At 37.2% G+C, this 18,965-nt stretch overlaps 1 non-coding gene across 1 annotated transcript; it reads left to right on the forward strand.

The window, feature by feature from the left end:
- Nucleotides 1-18,522: 18,522 nt before the first annotated feature.
- LOC112760573 (small nucleolar RNA R71) lies at nt 18,523-18,630 on the forward strand. Its single transcript, XR_003181006.1, has one exon. It is a non-coding gene; the product is annotated as a small nucleolar RNA R71 (small nucleolar RNA).
- Nucleotides 18,631-18,965: the final 335 nt, after the last annotated feature.

Below are 18,965 nucleotides of genomic sequence, written 5' to 3' on the forward strand. Positions count from 1 at the left end.
ATTGACATAGAAGGAGATATCCTCATTAAAGAGGAAAAGCCCATCACTAAGAAAAAGATGGAGCAAGCAAGAGAGCCCACTCATGGAGCTCAAGAGGCGTATGAAGCTCATCACCATGAGATTTCGGAAATGCCTCAAATGCACTTTACTCCACAAAACTATTGGGAGCACATCAACACCTCCCTAGAAGAATTAAGTTCCAATATGGGACAACTAAGGGTGGAACATCAAGAGCACTCCATCATGCTTCATGAAATAAGAGAAGATCAAAAAGCAATGAGGGAGGAGCAACAAAGACAAGGAAGAGACATAGAAGAGCTCAAGGACATCATTGGTTCCTCAAGAAGGAAACGCCACCATCACTAAGGTGGATTCATTCCTTGTTCTTCTTTCTTCTGTTTTTCGTTTTCTATGTTATGTGCCTATCTATGTTTGTGTCTTCACTACATGATCATTAGTAGTTAGTAACTTTGTCTTAAAGATATGAATGTCCTATGAATCCATCACCTCTCTTAAATGAAAAATGTTTTAATTCAAAAGAACAAGAAGTACATGAGTTTCGAATTTATCCTTGAACTTAGCTTAATTATATTGATGTGGTGACAATGCTTCTTGTTTTCTGATTGTATGCTTGAACAGTGCATATGTCTTTTGAAGTTGTTGTTTAAGAATGTTAAATATGTTGGCTCTTGAAAGAATGATGACTAGGAGACATGTTATTTGATAATCTGAAAAATCATAAAAATGATTCTTGAAGCAAGAAAAAGCAGCAAAAAAACAAAGCTTGCAGGAAAAAAAAAAAGAGAAAGAAAAAAAAAATAGGCGAAAAAAAAAATAGAAAGAAAAAGAAAAAGCAAGCAGAAAAAGCCAATAACCCTTAAAACCAAAAGGCAAGGGCAAATAAAAAGGATCCCAAGGCTTTGAGCATCAGTGGATAGGAGGGCCTAAAGGAATAAAATCCTGGTCTAAGCGGCTAAACCAAGCTGTCCCTAACCATGTGCTTGTGGCGCGTAGGTGTCAAGTGAAAACTTGAGACTGAGCGGTTAAAGTCAAGGTCCAAAGCAAAAACAAAGAGTGTGCTTAAGAACCCTGGACACCTCTAATTGGGGACTTTAGCAAAGCTGAGTCACAATCTGAAAAGGTTCACCCAATTATGTGTCTGTGGCATTTATGTATCCGGTGGTAATACTGGAAAACAAAGTGCTTAGGGCCACGGCCAAGACTCATAAAGAAGCTGTGTTCAAGAATCATCATACTGAACTAGGAGAGTCAATAACACTATTCGAAATCTGAAGTTCCTATAGATGCCAATCATTCTGAACCTCAATGGATAAAGTGAGATGCCAAAACTATTCAAGAGGCAAAAAGCTATAAGTCCCGTTCATATGATTACAGCTATGTTTCATTGATAGTTTGGAATTTATAGTATATTCTCTTCTTTTTATCCTATTTGATTTTCAGTTGCTTGGGGACAAGCAACAATTTAAGTTTGGTGTTGTGATGAGCGGATAATTTATACGCTTTTTGGCATTGTTTTTAGTATGTTTTTAGTAGGATCTAGTCACTTTTAGGGATGTTTTCATTAGTTTTTATGTTAAATTCACATTTCTGGACTTTACTATGAGTTTGTGTGTTTTTCTGTGATTTCAGGTATTTTCTGGCTGAAATTGAGGGACTTGAGCAGAAATCAGATTCAGAGGTTGAAAAAGGACTACTGATGCTATTGGATTCTGACCTCCCTGCACTCAAAGTGGATTTTCTGGAGCTACAGAACTCGAAATGGCGCGCTTCCAATTGCGTTGGAAAGTAGACATCCAGGGCTTTCCAGCAATATATAATAGTCCATACTTTGGCCAAGAATTGATGACGTAAACTGGCGTTCAACGCCAGCCTTCTGCCCAAATCTGGCGTCGAGCGCCAGAAAAGGATCCAAAACCAGAGTTGAACGCCCAAACTGGCACAGAAACTGGCGTTCAACTCCACAAATGGCCTCTGCACGTGTTACACTTAAGCTCAGCCCAAACACACACCAAGTGGGCCCAGGAAGTGGATTTATGCATCAATTACTTACTCATGTAAACCCTAGTGACTAGTTTATTATAAATAGGACCTTTTACTAGTCTTTTTGACAATCTTTGGTCTCAGTTTTAATCCATTGTTCATCTTAGGAGACTATTGATCACGTTTTAGGGGGCTGGCCATCTCGGCCATGCCTGGACCTTCACTTATGTATTTTCAACGGTAGAGTTTCTACACTCCATAGATTAAGGTGTGGAGCTCTGCTGTTCCTCAAAGATTAATGCAAAGTACTACTGTTTTCTATTCAATTCTTCTTATTTCTCTTCTAAGATATCCATTCGCACCCAAGAACGTGATGAAGGTGATGATTATGTGTGACGCTCATCATCCTTCTCCCTTATGAACGCGTGCCTGACAAACACTTCTGTTCTACATGAAATAAGCTAGAATGAGTATCTCTTAGATCTCCTAACCAGAATCTTCGTGGCGAAAGCTAGAATGATGGCGGCATTCAAGAGAATCCGGAAGGTCTAAACCTTGTCTGTGGTATTCTGAGTAGGATTCAATGATTGAATGACTGTGACGAGCTTCAAACTCGCGAGTGCTGGGCGTTAGTGACAAACGCAAAAGGAGGGTGAATCCTATTCCAGCATGATCGGGAACCGACAGATGAATAGCCGTGCCGTGACAGGGTGCGTGAGCATATTATTCACTGAGAGGAGGGGATGTAGCCACTGACAACGGTGATGCCCTTGCATACAGCCAGCCGTGGAAAGGAGTAAGACAGATGGGATGAAGATAGTAGGAAAGCAGAGGTTCAGAGGAACGAAAAGCATCTCCATTCGCTTATCTGAAATTCCTACCAATGATTTACATAAGTATCTCTATCTCTATTTTAATATAATATTCGAAAGCACCATTATCACTTTATATCTGCCTGACTGAGATTTACAAGGTGACCATAGCTTGCTTCATACCAACAATCTCCGTGGGATTCGACCCTTACTCACGTAAGGTATTACTTGGACGACCCAGTGCACTTGCTGGTTAGTTGTATCGAAGTTGTGACAAATTATGAATTAAAATCAGAGCACCAAGCTTTGGAGCCATTACCAGGGATTGTTTGAGCCTGGACATCACAATTTCGTGCACCAGCTTGCTTTTTCTTTTTCTTTTTCTTTATAATTTAAAATTTTTTTTGCCAATTTTTTTCTTTCTTTTTTCTTTTTTTTTCTGCAAGCTTTGTTCTTCACTGCTTTTTCTTGCTTCAAGAATCAATTATATGATTTTTCAGATTATCAAATAACATTTCTCCTTTTTTCATTATTCTTCAAGAGCCAACAATTTTAACATTCATAAACAACAAATTCAAAAGACATATGCACTGTTCAAGCATTCATTCAGAAAACAAAAAGTATTGTCACCACATCAAAATAATTAAACTAATTTCAAGGATGAATTCAAAACCATGTACTTCTTGTTCTTTTGTTTTTAGAACAGTTTTTATTTAAGAGAGGTAATGGATTCATAGGACATTCATAGCTTTAAGACATAGACACTTAAACACTAATGATCATGTAATAAAGACACAAACATAAATAAACATAAAGCACAGTAAACGAAAAACAAAAGAATAAGAACAAGGAGATTAAGGAACGGATCCACCTTAGTGAGGGTGGCGTCTTCTTCCTCTTGAAGAACCAATGGTGTTCTTGAGCTTCTCTATGTCTCTTCCTTGTCTTTGTTGCTCCTCCCTCATAGCTCTTTGATCTTCTCTAATCTCATAGAGGATGATGGAGTGCTCTTGGTGCTCCATCCTTAGTTGTCCCATGTTGGAACTTAATTCTCCTAGGAAAGTGTTGATTTGCTCCCAATAGTTTTGTGGAGGGAAGTGCATCCCTTGAGGCATCCCAGGAATTTCATGGTGAGGAATTTCCTCATACTCTTGTTGAGGTCCATGATCTCTTGTTTGCTCCATCCTTTTCTTGGTGATGGGCTTGTCGTCATCAATGAGGATGTCTCCCTCTATGTCAATTCCAGCTGAATTGCAGAGGTGACAAATGAGGTGAGGAAAGGCTAACCTTGCCGAAGTGGAGGACTTGTCAGCCACCTTGTAGAATTCTTGAAGTATAATCTCATGAACTTCCACTTCCTCCCCAATCATGATACTATGGATCATGATGGCCCGGTCTACAGTAACTTCAGACCGGTTGCTAGTAGGAATAATTGAGCGTTGAATGAACTCCAACCATCCTCTAGCTACAGGCTTAAGGTCCGGTCTTCTCAATTGAACCGGTTTGCCTCTTGAGTCAACTTTCCATTGAGGTCCTTCCACACATATGTCCATGAGGACTTGGTCCAATGATAAATCACTATTTCATGGTTTATCATGTGCTCAATTGAGTGGTTTTTATCAACTCTTCACCCACTTATTCATACAATTGGCATGGTTTTACATTTGCCTTCCTAATTATGTGCTTTGATTGAAAACATGTTTCTTTGGCCTTAAGTTCCCTATGTTTAAATCCTCTCTTATTACCATTAGATGCCTTGATATGCGTGTTAAGTGATTTCAAAGATTACAGGGCAGGAATGGCTCAGAGGATGGAAAGGAAGCATGCAAAAGTGGAAGGAATACAAGAAGTTAGAGAAATTGCTAAGCTGTTCAGCCTGACCTCTTCGCACTCAAACGGCTATAACTTTAGCTACAGAGGTCCAAACGATGCGGTTCCAGTTGCGTTGGAAAGCTAATATCTGGGGTTTCGATTTGATATATAATATGCCATAGTTTCCCTGACGCTAGGTGACGCGAACACGCGCTCCACGCGGACGCGTCGCATTTCCAAAAATCAGCGTGGCAGTTTTCTTCTCCAGCGATTTTTGGGCTGTTTTCGACCCAATTTGCGGCCCAGAAAACACATATTAGAGGCATAAAGTGGGAGAATCCATTCATTCATAATAACCAGCTCACAATTCATAATTTTAAGTTTTAGATGTAGTTCTTAGAGAGAGAGGTTCTCTCCTCTCTCTTAGGATTAGGATTTAGGATTTCTTTGCTTTCAGGATTGTTTCTTTTTATCAGGTTCAATTTTCTTTTTAATTTATTATCTTCCCAATTTAACTTATGAACTTTTCTATGTTACAGATGATTCTTTTAATTAATTTTATTTGAGATATTTCAGTTTATTACTGCTCTCTTTTATTTATGTTACTGTTGCTTCCAATCTGAAGACATTTTTATTCCAGTAGATTTACTTTTCCCCTTTTGGTCTTGGTTAAAAAATCAGTAACTCAGGAGTTATCAAACTCAACGTGATCGATAATTGTTATCTTTGCTAATTGAATTGAACTTCAATAATTCCGGTCCTTTCTTAGGAATTGACTAGAACCTGAAGGTCAGACTAATTAATCCACTTGATCTTCCCTTGCTTTAGTAAAGGCTAACTAAGTGGGATTAAGATTCAATTCTCATCTCCATTGATAAGGATAACTAGGATAGGACTTCCAATTTTTCATACCTTGCCAAAAGTGTGTTTTACAGTTATTTATTTATTTTACAGTCATTTACTTATTTTAAATTACAGTCATTTATTTATTATCTCTCCTTCCCCACTCTTTTCCCCATTGTTGCAAATTCTGCACCATTGGTATGCCATGTGCTTCTATTATTTTTTCACGTACATGTTGAAGCTTCCATGTAAATGAGACCCTTATCAATTGGCATTAACCCACCCATACTTCATTTATTTTCTTATCTTTACTTCTGGGTTACTTTTCTTCCCTTTTTCTTTCAGGATGGCCACCCGGAAAGGAACCGGAAGACGTTTACATAGGGAGACAAACAAGTCCATCAGCACAATCCTTGGAGAAAAGCATCAGTTGGAGAGACCCGTCCACTTGTACATCTTAGCATGCACCGAGGACGGTGCAATCTTTAAGTGTGGGGAAGTCGATACCGATCTCCATGGGTTAGTTATTCTCTTCTCAAACACCAATATTTTACTTTATTTGTTAGTTCATTGTTGCATTTGCATGTTTAATTGCATGTTTATTTGATTTTATGCATTTATTTACTACTTGGTTGAAGTAATATTTTCTTTTTCAAGAAATTTTTATAGTATTTCACTAATTTAAATTAAAAATAAAAAAAATTTTATGTGTTAAATTTGTTTGAAGTTGTATTTGGAACATGATTTTTGAGCCAAAGAACACACAACCTATGAGATTTTGAGCTTATTTATATGGTTACATTATTTAACCATAATATTTATTCTTGTGTGTTCACTTCTCTATAACTGCAATCTAGATTTTGTTCCATTCTATATGTCTAATATTTAATATATTTACATGCGTGCATATGATTGAGGCCATTATTTGTTATTAGCTCACTTATCCCAAATAAGCCTACCTTTTACATCACCATTGTTAGCCACTTTTGAGCATTTTTATCCCCATTTATTCTGTTCTATAACCACATCACTAGCCTTAAGCAAAAAAATAATTAAATATCCCAATTGAATCTTTAGTTAGTTTAAGATAGGGATTGTGTATAATTTAAGTGTGAAAAATTTTATGGGAACATGGGATGACCTGAAAAAGTAGGGAATTAAATTATTTGAAAATTTGGGAAGCATGCTCATGTGAAATCAAAATAATTAAATTACCATGTGCATTAAAAAGAGAAAAAAAAAAGAGAAGAAAAATATATATTAAGTAATTAAATAAGGGAATATAAAAAAAGAGAAGAAAAGAAGAAAAATAATATTATCCCAAATGCAAAATAAAAAGAATCAATGCACATGGGACAAAAATTCAAAAATAAGTTTGATACATGAGCATGTAATACAAAAGTGGGAAAAATTTGGGTAGCTACCTAGTATTTTAAAATTGTATAAAGTATGTATATGTTAGGTGAGATTTTAGACTAATCAAAGATTCACTTTATAAAGCTCACTTGGCCATACATATATCCTTACCTTTACCTCAGCCCCATTACAACCCTAAAAAGACCTCATGATGTTTGCATTGGTACATTAAATATTTGTTGATTGGTTAGATGAAGAACAAAGTTTAGAAAGCATGACTAGAGAAGAGTAGAGTGAATTACCCTAGACACTTGAGAGTTAGAGTGATATACACTACCAGTAAGGGTTCAATGCTTGATTCTATGTTCCTTGCTTTCATAAGCTGTTTTCTTACAAGTTTACTTGTCTTTTATTGTATGATTTAAATTAGTGGAATCTAACTTATGTTTGTCTGGAAGAACCTATTTACTCTTAACCAAGTAAGTAAAAGCATTTTGCATGTAGTTGCATTCACATAGATAGGTTGCATTGCATACTCTCTATCATTCCTCTTCACTTCTTTATAGCTTCTCTTGAGCTTATTATGAGGACATGCTAATGTTTAAGTGTATGGAGGTTGATAAATTACTATTTCATGGTTTATCTTGTGCTCAATTGAGTGATTTTTATCAACTCTTCACCCACTTATTCATACTATTTGCATGGTTTTACATTTGCCTTCCTAATTATGTGCTTTGATTGAAAACATGTTTCTTTGGCCTTAATTTTCCTATGTTTAAATCCTCTCTTATTACCATTAGATGCCTTGATATGCGTGTTAAGTGATTTCAGAGATTACAGGGCAGGATTGGCTCAGAGGATGGAAAGGAAGCATGCAAAAGTGGAAGGAATACAAGAAGTTGGAGAAATTGCTAAGCTGTCCAGCCTGACCTCTTCACACTCAAATAGCTATAACTTTAGCTACAGAGATCCAAACGACGCGGTTCCAATTGCGTTTGAAAGCTAACGTCTGAGGCTTCGATTTGATATATAATATGTCATAGTTTCCCTGACGCTAGATGACGCGAACGCGCGCTCCACGCGGACGCGTCGCAGTTTCAAAAATCAGCGTGGCAGTTTTCTTCTCCAGCAATTTCTGGGCTTTTTTCGACCCAATTTGGGGCCCAGAAAACACATATTAGAGGCTATAAGGTGGGAAAATCCATTCATTCATAATAACCAGCTCACAATTCATAATTTTTAGTTTTAGATGTAGTTCTTAGGATTAGGATTTAGGATTTCTTTGCTTTCAGGATTGTTTCTTTTTATCAGGTTCAATTTTTCTTTTAATTTATTATCTTCCCAATTTAACTTATGAACTTTTCTATGTTACAGATGATTCTTTTAATTAATGTTATTTGAGGTATTTTAGTTTATTACTGCTCTCTTTTATTTATGTTACTATTGCTTCCAATCTAAAGACATTTTTATTCTAGTAGATTTACTTTTCCCCTTTTGGTCTTGGTTAAGAAATCAGTAACTCAGGAGTTATCAAACTCAACGTGATCGATAATTGTTATCTTTGCTAATTGAATTGAACTTTAATAATTCTGGTCCTTTCTTAGGAATTGACTTGAACCTGAAGGTCAGACTAATTAATCCACTTGATCTTCCCTTGCTTTAGTAAAGGCTAACTAAGTGGGATTAAGATTCAATTCTCATCTCCATTGATAAGGATAACTAGGATAGGACTTCCAATTTTTCATACCTTACCAAAAGTGTGTTTTACAGTTATTTATTTATTTTACAGTCATTTACTTATTTTAATTGCAATTTAAATTACTTGCTCCCTACTTTCAAAACCCCAATTTACAATCTTCATAACCAATAATAAGAACATACTTCCCTGCAGTTCCTTGAGAAGACGACCCGAGGTTTAAATACTTCGGTTATCAATTTATTTAGGGGTTTATTACTTGTGACAACCAAAATGTTTGTATGAAAGGACTTTTGTTGGTTTAGAAGCTATACCTGCAATGAGGCTTTATTTGCGAATTTCTAGACCATGCAAAAGTTCTCTCATCAAAATGGCGCCGTTGCTAGGGAATTGCAAACGTGTGCCTTATTATTGGTTATTGTAAATATTTACTTTCTGCTTGTTTATTTTTATTTTTGGTTTTTATTTTTGCTTTTTCATAAATTAAGAGGTTATTGGTTTTATTTAGTTATTAAATTTTTTTTTTAAAATTTGTTCTTCGTGTTCATCTTGACCTTCAAGTTGTTCTTAGTTGTTTTCTTCGTTTTGATCTAAAAATTTTAAGTTTGGTGTCATTTTATTGTTTTTCTCTTTTCTCATTAAATTCAAAAATTCAAAAATTTAAAACTCAAATTTCAAATTTCAATTTTCAAAGTTCAAATTTAAAAATTTAAAATTAAAATTTCAAATTTCAAAATTTAAAATTTCAAAATTTAAATTTCAAAATTCAAATCTTTTTCAAAAAAAAATCATATCTTTTTCAAAATCTTATCTTATCTTATTTCAAAAATCAAATTTCAAAATTCAATATTTAAATTTCAAATTTTAAATTTAAAAATTTAATTTTTAAATTTTAAAATTTAATTTTCAAATTCAAAAATTTAAATTTCAATAACCTTTTAATTTAAAATTTGTTTTATTTTCGTTTTTAATTTTTATTTACTATTATGAGTTCTCACCCCTCTCGCTTTGAGTTTGGTTCCAATGCTGTTGCAAGGAATGGAAATTATAACAGGAACATGCATCAAGGTCAAAACAATCAGAGATGGAAGGAGCCACGAGGATCTGATCAACCCTTTAGGTAACAACACCCTCCATAGACCACGACCATTCCACAATGCATGTCAAAACAACAGTTATGGTGGACCCTTCCGTGACAACCAACACCCACCTAACTGCTATAGTCAAGAGCCATTCCGAGGTGCATACCAAGACGATAGATATGGTGGACCCCCATCATATACCTATGACCCACCTCCTCAACATCATTTTGGACCACCATACTCACAAGCCCCTTACCACCAAACACCCTCATATGATCCTAACCCTCATCCACCATACCAACCACCTTATGAACCATGTGAACCATATATAGAACCACCCCAATTCCAACCCAATTACTCTCAAGAACCACCACCTCCATATGCACCATATCCATATCCATCAATCCAAGAGCCTTATGGTCCTACTTATGATACCCAAGCGGAACAAGAATCAACGGATCGTCTCAAGAAAATAGTAGATCAATTTCATGCAACTCTATATCAACTAAATCAAGCGATAAGTCGATTAGCTTCCCAACGCTCAGACACTCAAAGTGCTCCCATGGCTACATGTGGAGAATCAATAAAAGAGCGTAGCATAAAAGAGACACTAGAAACTCCAATGGACAATGAGGAACATACTTTTGTGCTGGAACAAGTGGAGGAAGCTGTAATTATCGAAGAAGAAGAATTGGTTGAAGACTTAGGAGATGCTGAACCTCCATGGGAAAGTCAAGACATAGAACCTCCTTCCAAGACGGTAGCATTTGATGTTGAGGAGGGTGTACAACCTCCAAGGCATATCATAGTTGAAGACTTGGAAGAGGTTGGTCAAGAGATGGAGATTAAGGAAGAAGAAGCACAACCTCCCATGCCCTTGGTAAACAATAAAGAAGAGATTGAATTGGAAGAAAGCTATCAAGAGGAAGAGGTTGATATTGAAGAAGCTTGCAAAGAGGTGGTAGTTGTCAAAGAAGAACACAAAGGAGTGGAGCTTGCAAGTTCATTAGAAACCCTCCCCCTAAGTTGCCATCATTCTTCACAACATTCAAGTGGGTAAAATTCATATCCCTTAGCTTTTTAATTCCACTTGAATATGGGCTACTAGAGACGGATGGTCAGCTTAGAGCTCTTTGTGGCATTAAGAGTAAGAGGAAGATGGTCAGTGGTAAATTTTGTCCTGCAAGGTTCATTATGGTTGGAAGTTTTAAGTTTACACGCAAAGGTTGGTGTAGAGCTTAACTGAATGGGTCTAGGAAGTTGTTTGGCCACCTTAGTGAGAATTCAGATTGCCTGCCACCCGGATGGAACAATATTGCTCAACAAGAAGACGGGTGCAAAAGCAAGGTTTGGGACCCCAGAATTCATTCTGGCAATCAACACTCTTGGGGCCTTGTCACTTGCTTTAACTTGCTTGAAGGCTTTCTGCGCCTAGTTTGGGACCCCGGAGGCCATTGAAAGTCCAAGCATTGGTGGCAGTTCCTGGATGAATACAAGCATAAGCCACCATAATAGGGAGCTCACCAAATGTCCAACTTAAGGACTTTAACTAAAAGTGCTAGGTGGGAGACAACCCACCATGGTATGATCGTTCCTTTTTTTATTTTTATTTAGTTTTATTCGTTTTCGAGTTTTATTTTATTTTATTGTATTGAACCTGGAGTTTTGCATAACATTCATATTAGCATTGCATTCTGCATACTATATGATTTAAAAATAAAAAAAAATTTCGCACGCGACGCGACAGCGTCGCCGACGCGTCCGCATCACCAGTGCATTGGGAAGAAAAGAAATTGAACAAAGAGTCATGTGAAAGCGTGGCTGGAGGCATGCCTTTGGCACAAATTGCTCCACGCAACCGCGTCGCTGATGCGTCCGCGTCATACGGGAAAATGCCTCACACGCGTCCGCGTCACCCACGCGAACGCGTTCTCCAAAATCGACGTAAAAAGGGGTGGATGGCAGAATGTTGGGCTGGAATGGGGCCGGACTCGTGCTGGATGCCCAAGCCCTCCTACGCGAACGCGTTCCCCACGCGGCCGCGTCGTTTTCAAAAAAAGGCCATCCACGCGATTGCGTCAACGACGCGACCGCGTCACCCAAATTTTTGGCAAAATACATTTAAAACAGAGAGTTGCGCGACCGCGAGGCTGCCCTCGCGCTAATGGCACAAATCACTCCACGTGAAAGCGTGACCCACGCGTCCGCGTCACTTCATGAAAGCGCTATCCGCGCGAACGCGTCACTCACGCGTCCGCGTCGCCTGCGCCGCACAGCTTATCCAAATTAGCGCAAAAAATCTTATCTTTTCTTCCCCAATCCTAATTTTTCCTCCCTTCTTTTTTACTTACTTCTTCTTCCCTTCTTTCCTTTTCCATTCTTCTTATCTTTCATTTTATTTTACTTAATTTATTTGCATATTTCATTCATTGCATCTTAACTTTGTGCATATCTTTATTTTCTTTTCTAAATTCATTATTTTTCCTTTGGTGTTAAAATTTTCTTATTTAACTGTTGCATCTTCTCTTGAATTATTTTGGGTGCTTAGTGACTTGTTTTATTCTGATTGGGTAATATTATTTAAATCAATGTCAATCTTTTATATCTGTATTACTTTTGCATTGACATAAATTTATATTATCTCTCCTTCCCCACTCTTTTCCCCATTGTTGCAAATTCTGCACCATTGGTATGCCATGTGCTTCTATTATTTTTTCACGTACATGTTGAAGCTTTCATGTAAATGAGACCCTTATCAATTGGCATTAACCCACCCATACTTCATTTATTTTCTTATCTTTACTTCTGGGTTACTTTTCTTCCCTTTTTTCTTTCAGGATGGCCACCCGGAAAGGAACCGGAAGACGTTTACATAGGGAGACAAACAAGTCCATCAGCACAATCCTTGGAGAAAAGCATCAGTTGGAGAGACCCGTCCACTTGTACATCTTAGCATGCACCGAGGACGGTGCAATCTTTAAGTGTGGGGAAGTCGATACCGATCTCCATGGGTTAGTTATTCTCTTCTCAAACACCAATATTTTACTTTATTTGTTAGTTCATTGTTGCATTTGCATGTTTAATTGCATGTTTATTTGATTTTATGCATTTATTTACTACTTGGTTGAAGTAATATTTTCTTTTTCAAGAAATTTTTATAGTATTTCACTAATTTAAATTAAAAATAAAAAAAATTTTATGTGTTAAATTTGTTTGAAGTTGTATTTGGAACATGATTTTTGAGCCAAAGAACACACAACCTATGAGATTTTGAGCTTATTTATATGGTTACATTATTTAACCATAATATTTATTCTTGTGTGTTCACTTCTCTATAACTGCAATCTAGATTTTGTTCCATTCTATATGTCTAATATTTAATATATTTACATGCGTGCATATGATTGAGGCCATTATTTGTTATTAGCTCACTTATCCCAAATAAGCCTACCTTTTACATCACCATTGTTAGCCACTTTTGATCATTTTTATCCCCATTTATTCTGTTCTATAACCACATCACTAGCCTTAAGCAAAAAAATAATTAAATATCCCAATTGAATCTTTAGTTAGTTTAAGATAGGGATTGTGTATAATTTAAGTGTGAAAAATTTTATGGGAACATGGGATGACCTGAAAAAGTAGGGAATTAAATTATTTGAAAATTTGGGAAGCATGCTCATGTGAAATCAAAATAATTAAATTACCATGTACATTAAAAAGAGAAAAAAAAAGAGAAGAAAAATATATATTAAGTAATTAAATAAGGGGATACAAAAAAAGAGAAGAAAAGAAGAAAAATAATATTATCCCAAATGCAAAATAAAAAGAATCAATGCACATGGGACAAAAATTCAAAAATAAGTTTGATACATGAGCATGTAATACAAAAGTGGGAAAAATTTGGGTAGCTACCTAGTATTTTAAAATTGTATAAAGTATGTATATGTTAGGTGAGATTTTAGACTAATCAAAGATTCACTTTATAAAGCTCACTTGGCCATACATATATCCTTACCTTTACCTCAGCCCCATTACAACCCTAAAAAGACCTCATGATGTTTGCATTGGTACATTAAATATTTGTTGATTGGTTAGATGAAGAACAAAGTTTAGAAAGCATGACTAGAGAAGAGTAGAGTGAATTACCCTAGACACTTGAGAGTTAGAGTGATATACACTACCAGTAAGGGTTCAATGCTTGATTCTATGTTCCTTGCTTTCATAAGCTGTTTTCTTACAAGTTTACTTGTCTTTTATTGTATGATTTAAATTAGTGGAATCTAACTTATGTTTGTCTGGAAGAACCTATTTACTCTTAACCAAGTAAGTAAAAGCATTTTGCATGTAGTTACATTCACATAGATAGGTTGCATTGCATACTCTCTATCATTCCTCTTCACTTCTTTATAGCTTCTCTTGAGCTTATTATGAGGACATGCTAATGTTTAAGTGTGTGGAGGTTGATAAATTACTATTTCATGGTTTATCTTGTGCTCAATTGAGTGATTTTTATCAACTCTTCACCCACTTATTCATACTATTTGCATGGTTTTACATTTGCCTTCCTAATTATGTGCTTTGATTGAAAACATGTTTCTTTGGCCTTAATTTTCCTATGTTTAAATCCTCTCTTATTACCATTAGATGCCTTGATATGCGTGTTAAGTGATTTCAGAGATTACAGGGCAGGATTGGCTCAGAGGATGGAAAGGAAGCATGCAAAAGTGGAAGGAATACAAGAAGTTGGAGAAATTGCTAAGCTGTCCAGCCTGACCTCTTCACACTCAAACGGCTATAACTTTAGCTACAGAGATCCAAACGACGCGGTTCCAATTGCGTTTGAAAGCTAACGTCCGAGGCTTCGATTTGATATATAATATGTCATAGTTTCCCTGACGCTAGATGACGCGAACGCGCGCTCCACACGGGCGCGTCGCAGTTTCAAAAATCAGCGTGGCAGTTTTCTTCTCCAGCAATTTCTGGGCTTTTTTCGACCCAATTTGGGGCCCAGAAAACACAGATTAGAGGCTATAAAGTGGGGAAATCCATTCATTCATAATAACCAGCTCACAATTCATAATTTTTAGTTTTAGATGTAGTTCTTAGGATTAGGATTTAGGATTTCTTTGCTTTCAGGATTGTTTCTTTTTATCAGGTTCAATTTTTCTTTTAATTTATTATCTTCCCAATTTAACTTATGAACTTTTCTATGTTACAGATGATTCTTTTAATTAATGTTATTTGAGGTATTTTAGTTTATTACTGCTCTCTTTTATTTATGTTACTATTGCTTCCAATCTAAAGACATTTTTATTCTAGTAGATTTACTTTTCCCCTCTTGGTCTTGGTTAAGAAATCAGTAACTCAGGAGTTATCAAACTCAACGTGATCGATAATTGTTATCTTTGCTAATTGAATTGAACTTTAATAATTCCGGTCCTTTCTTAGGAATTGACTTGAACCTGAAGGTCAGACTAATTAATCCACTTGATCTTCCCTTGCTTTAGTAAAGGCTAACTAAGTGGGATTAAGATTCAATTCTCATCTCCATTGATAAGGATAACTAGGATAGGACTTCCAATTTTTCATACCTTACCAAAAGTGTGTTTTACAGTTATTTATTTATTTTACAGTCATTTACTTATTTTAATTGCAATTTAAATTACTTGCTCCCTACTTTCAAAACCCCAATTTACAATCTTCATAACCAATAATAAGAACATACTTCCCTGCAGTTCCTTGAGAAGATGACCCGAGATTTAAATACTTCGATTATCAATTTATTTAGGGGTTTGTTACTTGTGACAACCAAAACGTTTGTATGAAAGGACTTTTGTTGGTTTAGAAGCTATACCTGCAACGAGGCTTTATCTGCGAATTTCTAGACCACGCAAAAGTTCTCTCATCATCCAACCTTTGATCAAAGTTGACCCTTCTAGTGTAGGGGTGTGCATTTTCTTGCATCATTGGCAAGTTGAACGCCAACCTTACATTTTCTGCACTGAAATCTAAGTATTTTTCCCGAACCATTGTAAGCCAATTATTTGGATTCGGGTTCCTACTTTGATCATGGTTCCTAGTGATCCATGCGTTTGCATAGAACTCTTGAACCATTAAGATCCCGACTTGTTGAATAGGATTAGAGAGAACTTCCCATCCTCTTCTTCTAATCTCTTATCGAATCTCTGGATATTCGCTCTTTTTGAGCTTAAAAGGGACCTTAGGGATCACCTTTTTCTTGGCCACAACTTCATTGAAGTGGTCTTGATGGACCTTTGAGATGAATCTTTCCATCTTCCATGACTCAGAGGTGGAAGCAATTGCCTTCCCTTTCCTCTTTCTTGAGGTTTCTCTGGCCTTAGGTGCCATTAATGGTTATGAAAAAACAAAAAGAAATGCTTTTACCACACCAAACTTAAAAGGTTTGCTCATCCCCGAGTAAAAGAAGAAAGGAAGTAGTAGAAGAAGAAGAAAATGGAGGAGATGGAGGGAGAAGGTGTATTCGGCCAATGGGAAAAAGTTGTGGTTGTAATGTGTGAAAATGGAGTAGTGTAGAGGGGTTTATATAGGGGTGGGGGGAAGGGTAGGTTTCGGCCATTAAGGTTGGGTTTGGAAGGGAAAAGAATTTGAATTTTGGAGGTAGGTGGGGTTTATGGGGAAGAGTGGATGGATATGAGTGGTTAAGGGTATTTGGGGAAGAGATATGGAGGTGATTGGTAAAGGGTATTTGGGGAAGAGAGTTATGAAAAGGTTTGAAGAGGAGAGAAGAAGAGGTGGGGTAGGTGGGGATTCTGTGGGGTCCACAGATCCAGAGGGGTCAAGGACTTAGCATCCCTGCTCCATTTAGGCGTGCAAAACGCCCTTAGAATGCATGTATGGCGTTAAACGCCAGTTTGCTGCTTGTTTCTGGCGTTAAACGCCAATTCCATGCTCTGTTCTGGCGTTAAACGCCAGTCTGGTGCTTTTTTCTGGTGTTTAACACCAGCTTGATGCTTCTTTCTGGCGTTAAATGCCAGTTTGATGCTTCTTACTGGCGTTTAAACGCCAGTAAGCTCTTCTTCCAGGGTGAGCTATTTTTAATGCTGTTTTTCATTCTGTTTTTGATTTTTCAGTAGTTTTTGTGACTTCACATGATCATCAACCTAAAGAAAACATAAAATAGCAATGGAAAATAAATAGATATAATTAAATAACATTGGGTTGCCTCCCAACAAGCGCTTCTTTAATGTCAATAGCTTGACAGTGAGCTCTCATGGAGCCTCACAGATGTTTAGAGCATTGTTGGGACCTCCCAACATCAAACTTAGAGTTTGAATGTGGGGGTTCAACACCAAACTTAGAGTTTGACTGTGGGGGCTTTGGTTGACTCTGCAGTGAGAGAAGCTTTTCATGCTTCCTCTCCATGGTTACAGAAGGAGAACCTTGAGTCTTAAATACAAGGTAGTCCTCATTCAGTTGAAGGACCAACTCTCCTCTGTCCACATCAAACACAGCTTTTGCTGTGGCTAGGAAGGTCTTCCAAAGATGATGGATTCATCCTCATCCTTCCCAGTGTCTAGGATTATGAAATCAGCAGGGATGTAAAGACCTTCAACCTTTACTAACACGTCCTCTACTAGTCCATAAGCCTGTTTTATGGATTTGTCTGCCATCTCTAATGAGAATTTGGCAACCTGTACCTCAAAGATTCCTAGTTTCTCCATTACAGAGAGTGGCATTAAGTTTATGCCTGACCCCAGGTCACACAGAGCCTTCTCAAAGGTCATGGTGCCTATGTTACAGGGAATTAGGAATTTACCAGGATCCTATTTCTTTTAAGGTAAAGTGTGCTGAACCCAGATATTCAGTTCATTAATGAGCAATGGAGGCTCGTCCTCCCAAGTCTCATTACCAAATAGTTTGGTATTCAGCTTCATGATTGCTCCTAAATACTGCGCAACTTGCCCTTAAACAATGTCTTCATCTTCTTCAGAAGATTAATAGTCATCAGAGCTCATGAATGGTAAAAGGAGGTTCAATGGAATCTCTATGGTCTCTAGATGAGCCTCAGATTCCTTTGGTTCCTCAAAGGGAAACTCTTTATTGGTCAGTGAACGTCCCAGGAGGTCTTCCTCACTAGGATTCACGTCCTCCTCCTCCTCTCTGGGTTCGGCCACACCAAGTAAGGTTATGGCCTTGCACTCTCTTTTTGGATTCTCTTCTGTATTGCTTGGGAGAGTACTAGGAGGAGTTTCAGTGACTCTTTTACTCAGCTGGCCCACTTGTGCCTCCAAATTTCTAATGGAGGACCTTGTTTCATTCATGAAACTTAGAGTGGCCTTAGATAGATCAGAGACTATATTTGCTAAGCTAGATGGATTCTGCTCAGAATTCTCTGTCTGTTGCTGAGAGGATGATGGAAAAGGCTTGCTATTGCTAAACCTGTTTCTTCCACCATTATTAAAGCCTTGTTGAGGCTTTTGTTGATCCTTCCATGAGAAATTTAGATGATTTTTCCATGAGTAATTATAGGTGTTTCCATAGGGTTCTCCCATGTAATTCACCTCTGCTATTGCAGGGTTCTCAGGATCATAAGCTTCTTCCTCAGAAGATGCTTCTTTAGTACTGTAGGATGCAGCTTGCAATACATTCAGACTCTGAGAAATTATATTGACTTGCGAGTCAATATTTTATTCTGAGCCAATATGGCATTCAGAGTATCAATTTCAAGAACTCCCTTCCTCTGAGGTGTCCCATTACTCACAGGATTCTTTTTAGAAGTGTACATGAACTGGTTATTTGCAACCATGTCAATGAGTTCCTGAGCTTCTGCAGGCGTTTTCTTTAGGTGAATGGATCCACCTGCAGAATGGTCTAATGACATCTTAGATAATTCAAACAGAACATCATAGAATATATCCAAGATGGTCCATTCTGAAAGCATGTCAGAAGGACACTTTTTGGTCAGTTGCTTGTATCTCTCCCAAGCTTCATAGAGGGATTCACCTTCTTTCTGTTTGAAGGTTTGAACATCCACTCTAAGCTTGCTAAGCTTTTGAGGAGGAAAGAACTTGGCTAAGAAAGCCGTGACCAGCTTATCCCAAGAGTTCAGGCTATCTTTAGGTTGAGAGTCTAATCATATTCTAGCTCTGTCTCTTACAGCAAACGGGAAAAGCATAAGTCTGTAGATCTCGGGATCAACCCCATTGGTCTTAACAGTATCACAGATCTGCAAGAATTCAGTTAAGAACTGAAAAGGATCTTCTGATGGAAGTCCATGAAACTTGCAATTCTGTTGCATCAGAGAAACTAATTGAGGCTTAAGCTCAAAATTGTTTGCTCCAATCGCAGGAAGTGAGATGCTTCTTCCATGTAAGTTGG

This window comes from Arachis hypogaea, chromosome 16 (genome assembly GCF_003086295.3).
Source record: "Arachis hypogaea cultivar Tifrunner chromosome 16, arahy.Tifrunner.gnm2.J5K5, whole genome shotgun sequence".
NCBI classification, from domain to species: Eukaryota; Viridiplantae; Streptophyta; class Magnoliopsida; order Fabales; family Fabaceae; genus Arachis; species Arachis hypogaea.